Raw genomic sequence first — 7,829 nt, 5'->3', positions numbered from 1 at the left:
GGGAATTCCAATTCTGACCCCTGAAGATGCTTGATCACATTACACTTGTTCACGTGTGAGCTAAGCTATTTCCCACGCCCTGACACCAAGTCTTGTCATTTATTCCTGCAAAGTATTTCCCAGATTCACCTTGTTATTAATGTTCTTATTAACAACAGCCCCATTTATTGAACATTTACTGACAGCCAGGATTTCTGTGTGTCAGTCACCTAATTTAAGAGTCACCACAGACCCTGCGGGGCAGGCACGATTATTCTCATCTTACAGAGAAGGGAACTGAAGACCCAGAATGCTAATAGAAAATACCTCTTTCCTCTACCAGTCCCTCCCTTATTCTCTCTTTTTTGGGTGCTTCCCAGCTGGAGCCACCGCTACCCTCCACCGTCAGACATGGCTTCCCAGGTTCCCGAGCCAATCCTGTCCAGGCAGGTGGAATCCTGTCAGAGCATCAGAGTGCATTGGCAGGATCCATTCCTGTGGAGCTCCCCTCTAGTTCTGGATGCTTCTGCATCTGCAAGGAAAAAAATCTTTTCTGCTGTGACAGATCCAAGCCCCAGGGTGCAGGGGGTGAGTCCTGGGCCCCAATATGCCCCCGGGTCCCATCCTTCCTTACCTCCCTCACATATCAGCCTCGCCGATAGGGTAGCCATTTATTAAGCACCCACTGGGTCAGGCGCTTCACATACATTATCACATTTAATTGTCATAAAAACTTCAAAAGACAGATATTAGTACATCCGTGTTACACTTGAGGAAACTGAGGCTTGAAGAGATTACGTCACTTGCTACAGGATTCACAGATGGTTGGGGGGAGGGAGGATCTGAACAGGGTTCATCCGAGATTGGAGGCTTTGTGATTTTCCCTTCGCTGCCCTTCCTCCCAGGGGCTGGGCTGATGTCACATTCTACCCATCAAAACTCTAAATCCCTCTTCGTTTCCTGGGAAGCTGACAACCTCAGGGGCTAATAATCATAGTTAGAACAGGTACAAGTTTGTGAGCATCTACATGTGCCAGAAGCCCCACAAATGACCTTATTTGATCTTCACGCCTGTGAAGGGCAGACAAGGACCCTGAGAGATGTGGATACTGCCTCTGATCATATGTCCACTCAGGTGAGGGAGCTGGGATGCAAAGCAGGGTTGTCTGAGCCCAGAGCGCATGTGCTTCACTGTTCTTGCACGAGCTGGCTGACGCTGCTTTCCTCTCCTCACTGAGGTCCAGCTGCCCCCCAACCAGCTTGCCCCTGCCTTTCAGCCTCTGGACTCCTGCTGTCTACCCCACCTGCCTAATGGACCATCCTTCCAGCTCAACTCCAAGTGAGCTACGTCCGCTTGCCCCTCTGGGCACGGTGCTTGGTGCTGCTGGCCAACCTGGAAGTCATGTCAGTCGCTTTGGCCTAGCTTCCTCCATAGCCCAAACTCTGCCCTCACCTGTGTGTGTGTGGAGGTCCCTGTGTGATTCTCACCACCCACCATGTCCCCACAAGCTTGACGGGCTACGATAACCTGTTTGTGCACTTCATGGCTTTCTAAGGTGGCTCGAGTGAGTCCAAACTCTTCTGCTTGGCTTCCTGGGCATCATATAGCTGCCCTGCTTCTATCCACCAGTGACAACCTTTCCCTGTGGCCCTGGGACCCCCAAATTCTCAGGTCAGTCCCTATTCTTGGCCGAGCCTGGCTCAGGGCTTTCTTGGCATTGGCTTACGCTCCTTGCTGGGTCCCAGCTCCCTGCTGACCTGCTCAATGCTGATTCTGCCCTGTCTGCCATTTGATGCCCGCCTGAGTCTGTGTGCATTGACTCCTGCCCCCTGTCTCCCTCTGTCCCCAAGGAGCACATGCCCCAAAGCCTCAGCGTGTCCCCACAGGCCTGGGTCCTGCCTCATGACCCCTGTCCAGTCACTTCTCCTGCCGCCCTTGATGGGACATTATCCAGCCTTTTTTTCTCAACATCTTCCAACTTGGACTCTGCTCCACTTAGAGCAGAATCAATCACTCAACTAATAATTTGTGCCGGCGGCCCATATGCAAGACATTGTGTGGGGCACTGAGACCTCCCAGCTGCCTCTTGCTCCCAGACTCACTGCCACGTACCCTTTGTGCCAGGTTTTTTGCTGTTCTACTGGATTCCACTACAGCAGACCCCCCTCCCCTGTCCCCACCTCACCAAAGGCCTCATATGCTCTGGAGCTTTCTCTGAGGATATGAGGCAGGGCTTTCCAGGGTTCTTTGCACACAAAGAAAAGGACACTGTTTGTGTGGCAAATTGGGGTACATGGAGGAATGGCTGGCAGCCCAGGAAAAGCTAGCTGGGAGGTCCAGACACCTCAGGCTTGGTTCCAGCGGCTACAGGGATGGATGAGTCCCTGCTCACCTGGAACCCATTCTGTTGAGAAGCTCACCTCTAAGCCATGGCAATAAAAATAGTAACTCCTTTTTATCGGGCGATTAAAATGTGGCAGGTGGTAGGGTAGGCATTTATATTGCCTCTGGTCCTCTGAGGTAGGTCACCATTGTCCCCATTTTACAGATGAGGACCAAGGCAGAGAGACTTTCACCAGCTTGCCCAAGGGCTTTGCCTCTCTGAGCCTCTAATGTGCTTGATGTCTGAGTCATGTGACTGACCCCACAGCATCCTTTGTTTCCCCAAATGGGGACCCGTCTTGCCCCGAAACCGAGCTGTTTGAAAGCAAAGCTGTGTCTGACTCCTATCCACATCCCCACTGCCTGGCACGCTATAGGCGCTCCATGCTGCGCTTTCTCCAGGTCTTTCTGGGAAGCCCAAATGTCCTTAGGCTCCGTTCTCACTTTGATCCCAAAGGAGTAAATACAACGCCTTGCACGAGGCAGGGCCAGACCTCTTATCTGGGGAGGATGTTTGGGAAGGGAAACCGAGCTGCCACCGAGTGGCTTGGTGGCTGTGGCCCTCTAGGAGTAGGGTGTTTCCAGGTCAGAGGCTGTAGGAGCCCCTATGTCTTTGCTCCTCCTCAGCAAGGCCTCTCCGTATACTAATGTCTCTGGTCGTGGCTTCAAAGAATCTTTCCCACTTCAGGTGTTGAGAAATCCTAGCTATCTCTGACTATAAGGATGATCCTGTCTTTATACCCGATTCCTCATGGCAACCCCTGGCAATCCCTGAGAGAGTGAGAGGGTTGGAGCATGGAGAAGTGGGTCCTGTTACCTCACTCCTGCCTCTCGTCTTTTTGTTTGTTTGTTTTAATATTTATTCATTTTTGAGAGACAGAGAGAGACAGAGTGTGAGAGGTGGAGGGTCAGAGAGAGAGGGGGACACAGAATCTGAAGCAGGCTCCAGGCTCTGAGCTCTCAGCACAGAGTCCGACGCGGGGCTCGAACCCACGTATCATGAGACCATGACCTGAACTGAAGTTGAATGCTTAACCAACTGAGCCACCTAGGCACCCCTCCTGCCTCTCTTCTATCCTGTACCATAGACAGTGTGAAGTCAGTGTGACCCTAGGAATTGCTGAGCTCGTCCAGTCTCTCCATGTATAGATGGTGAAGCCAAGGCCAGAAGAAAGGAAGTGCATCCTGCAAGGTCACATAGGGAAAAGAAGTAGAAACGCCTTGACTCCCCATCCCATCCTCTTCCCACAGAGTGGTTGCTCCAGCATCAACTCTGTTCCCAAAGCACTGCCACCCAGTTTGGGGTTCTGGAGTTTGTTGATTTTCCTCGGTTGCTTCTTGGTTGGAGGACTTTGTACCTCACCTCTGGGGAGTGGGCATTGGCGGGTAAGACCACTTAAGGGCAAAAATTCAAATGTGCCCTATGGGTCCTTTTTGGCCCTTGCAGCTTGACAAAATGGCGGTCTGTGCTCATGTTGCCCACACTCCCTCTGTTCTCATTGTCTGGAAGCCTCGTGGGAGGACACTTGCCTCTATTTTGAGGACTCTCGTTGCTATGGGCCCATTACTGGTGCAGACTTTCTGTCGAGTGGAGGTATGCGCTCTTTGGCCACGCCAACAGTCTGACTATTCTTCAGCCTGACAGGACCAGTAGGGTTAACAAGGAGCCGCTCTCCTCTTTGTCGTCACAATTTCTTACCGAGGGAAGGAGCAAGCTTTCTGCCATCGACATATTTTCAGCTGAGTTATATTTTGCATAAAGTAAACTTAGCAAACAGAGAACACAGTGAGAATATATTTGGCTTTGAAGCGTCAGTGTTCTGACAGGCATTTCCTATTAGCTATCTCTGAGCCGACCAGCCGGGCTGGGTTTTGCTTAAGTGGCATAATTCTCCCGCAGTGGAGACAGCTCATTCATTAGTCATTCCAAAAGCCAAATACAAAATATCCTTCTCTAAGCCAACTCCACCAACCAGCTCTGCAGCCGGGTGGAACAATGAAACTATGTTGCTTACCGGGCCTGGCAAAGGTCAGCCTGAGAGCCACCTGTCTGCCTGGCTGTGGAGGATGGCTTTGGCTTTTGGCTGGAGTTCTTCATTCCCTTTGGAGCAGGAAGGACACATCTTCCTCCGGGTGGCAGAGGCCTGGGGAACCTTTCAAAGGGTGGGCTCCGTCCCATTTCACTACTGAGTCATTTGCAACAGCTCAAAGCCCTGGTCGAATGCATTCTATTTTGTTTATGTTTTTTTCCCCTAGGTCCTAGAAGCTAAAGGTCCTGGTTCTAAGAGGAAGCACAGGAATGTGTCCCTTCCTGCTTGAGGCTCTCAGCTGAACTTAGCCATTCCTTGATTGGCGTCTTGCGTGTTACCTCTTTTAATCCCCGTGCAGTGAGGGCTGGGGTCCCCATTTTACAGATGAGGAAACAGGAGCTCAGAGCAGGGAAACAACTTGCCAAAGGTCACACAGCCAGTGTTCAAAACTGTCAGGCTCCAAAATGAATCGTCTGTCTTCTCTTTCAGGAAGCTTCCTTGGGGATGATTATCTGAGTTGAAAATGAAAATATACGTGGGGGCAAGGATCTCCTCTCAACTTTGGAAGAACTAAGCATGCCCCTGTATTCCAGGCACCGCCAGAGTAGGGTGAACTGAAAAGCCAACCAGGAAGAAAGCAGAGAAGGCATGTTGCTCTAAAAGGAAGATTGAAAACGTCCTAGGGTGGGAGTTGGGGCTGGGTAGTTTTGGTTTTGATGGGGGCAGAGCTTGGCCTGAGGTGGGCCAAGAGCTGGGACCAGAACAGGGACAGGAAAGGGGTTGTTGCGGTTCCACGGCCCAGCTGGGGATTCCACACACGCCCCACTGAAGGGGCCATCTAACCAGGCCTGACCAAGCCGAATGCCAAGGGGTAAAGACTCCATTAACATCCAGTAACGAGGGGAACACCAGAGGAGTGCCGAGAAAGTTCCTGTGCAGAGGTGAAGAGCTGGAGGTTGTGACCACAGCTGGTGGTTGGTGTGAGACTCCCCGGAGGGCCTAATTAGAACTGCAGGTGGACAAACACATTCACAGGTGCCCAGGCCAATGTGGAGAGTTGGGGGGAGGGTGGGGGAGTCAGGCCAAATCAGAGGTAGAATATGTATCAATAAGCTAGGAATGAGAATCGCAGAGTTCTTCCAAAGCAGACATCCAAAGCTAAAACTCTCCAGCGGTACCCTCCTTAGCCTGGCAGTAAGACCTTCCTCAGGCGGGCCTCGAATTACCTGTGTAGCATCATTTTCCATCCTCCCCTTCACCCCTCTACTTTCTGTCTCGAACTATATACACAAAACCAGCTGATCTAGTAGCTGGCACATATTAGACGTTCACTGACGGGTAGCTGTTGCTGTGGTTTTCCAGGGACTCAAAATGGATTTAGAGGAGTCCATAGAAAGCATACTGACTGTGGAGTCAGGGCTACAGCTGTGTGTCTAAGACCCCAAACGACTTCGGACAAGTCATTTCAGCCTTTCCAGACTTCAGTTTTCTCATGTAAAGAGTGAGGGATATAACTAGATGTCCTATAATTGGGTCCCTTCCAGCTTTAAAAGAAACCTACACAAAACCAAAGCACATATCACTGATAGAGCATAGGGATTCCAGCTCTGGTCTTCCTGGTGTGAGTGCTGAGCAGGAACCAGGGGATCGGCCCTGACCTTCATGGCCTTCTGGGAGGTGTGCTCTTCTCCCAGGCAACGCCAATCCTCAGGGAGACAGAAACTCCCTCTCATCCACCTCCCAGCCAGTCATACTTTCTTTAACATTCTGGAGAGGGAGGGAGACAGTCTGTCATGGAGCTTGTGGCAAAATCCCTCTTTCTCCCCCAAACGCCAGCTATGATTAGCTGTGTCCTCGCCACGAAACTGCAGGGGTGTGTGCGGGCGAGTCACAGCTGTTCAGTTCACATTTATAGAGTGCTTGCAAGTGGGGGGGGGGGTTGTTGTGTAGCTGTCAGAAGCACCCCAGTTCTCTTTCTCTACTCCAGCAGTTGTTGAGAGTTTAGAACCCTGGTATTTGGGTTACAGCATTTAAGAACCATCCTTGATGGACCCGTAGTTTCTAGGCAGCTCCTTATGCCAGAACTTTGCCACACAGAGCACGTCCCCTGGAGGTGGGCAGGGACTTGCCCCTCATATCATGTCTCCACCCCACCCCACCTGGGAGGGCCGTCACAGGGTCAGACTGAGGCCTGGGCGCCCTCTCTCTTGAACCCCTCTCTCCATGGTCCCTGCCCTCCTCAGGGCTACTGCACGGGAATCAGGAGATCTCTCCAGGAGTTGATGGTTTGAACCTTGCAACATTTAGACGCTCCTGCTCCTACCACCCCACCCTACCCTAGGCTCATCTTGTGGCTGTTGATGTCAGGCAGGGCTGCAGCTAATGGGACGGGAGCTGGGTACTCGATTCCCAAAGGTGACCCCCCCATGCTCCCTTCCCATCCAGCGATGGAAGACCATGAACTGCCAACAGGAGCTGGGAAAGAGGTGGAGGCCTCTTGGGTGAAGGCATCCTGGCAGGCAGGCAAGTCCCAACAGGCTGACGAGGGCTGCAGCGTGCAGACAGTGAGTCACCCGGGTCCCCGCTGCTTACTGGACAGAGCCCGAATAATGACAATAATAACAGAGATCCAGGGTGCTATTATTAACTCCCACCTTTGCTCCCAGGGTGGTATCTCCTCCATCCATCTGACAACCCTGGGGGGCAGGGAGGAGCTGAGGGCAGGGGTTTTATTGCCCTGTCTCAAATAGGGGGAAACTGAAGCCAGAGTTGTTCTCCAGGGTAGACCTGAGAAAAAGACACCGGCAAAGCTCTAGGCCCAGAAGGGGAAAGAACCTTCCCCTTCCTGTTTGTAGTTCTAGAGTCTGTCCTCTAATCCTTACTTACATTATCCCTAGGGTGAGGGATGATTATTATTCCATTTTAAGGATGAGGTACCTGAAGTTCACAGAGCTCCCATGGTCGAGCAGCAAAAGAGTGGCAGGGTCAGAATCTGAACCCAGGTTGTTGACTGTGCCTCCTCGGCCTCCCGTGCAACTGTGCCCCCCACACTCAATAATCCCAGGGTCTCCACGGCTGGCTTCCTAAGCCTTTGGGCCTGGCCTTTCTCCATTGCCTGCCTCTTCTGGACTCACTCTATCTCAAGATTAGGGCTCTTCCCAGGGATCCCTGGAGGCCAGCTTTCATTTTCATCTTTGAGCAGCCGTGGAAAAGTAAAGACTCCACACTTTAATTTTGGGGTCTTGGTAGTTATCTGGTATCCACCACCCACTCAACTCTACCCACTAGTTATTATAATAACAACAATAATAATTTAGAGAAGCAGTGATGATGTGCCCAGCATTCACTGATCCCCCTTCGGAGGTGGACACAGGTAGATATGGCCTCGCCCTCTTTCAATTTCAGAACGGTCCTGGATGTGGGAGCCAAGAATATTG

Source organism: Felis catus, chromosome C2 (genome assembly GCF_018350175.1).
Source record: "Felis catus isolate Fca126 chromosome C2, F.catus_Fca126_mat1.0, whole genome shotgun sequence".
Lineage (NCBI taxonomy): Eukaryota > Metazoa > Chordata > Mammalia > Carnivora > Felidae > Felis > Felis catus.
The sequence above is the reverse complement of the archived record's forward strand: the minus strand, read 5'-3'. Positions refer to the sequence as shown.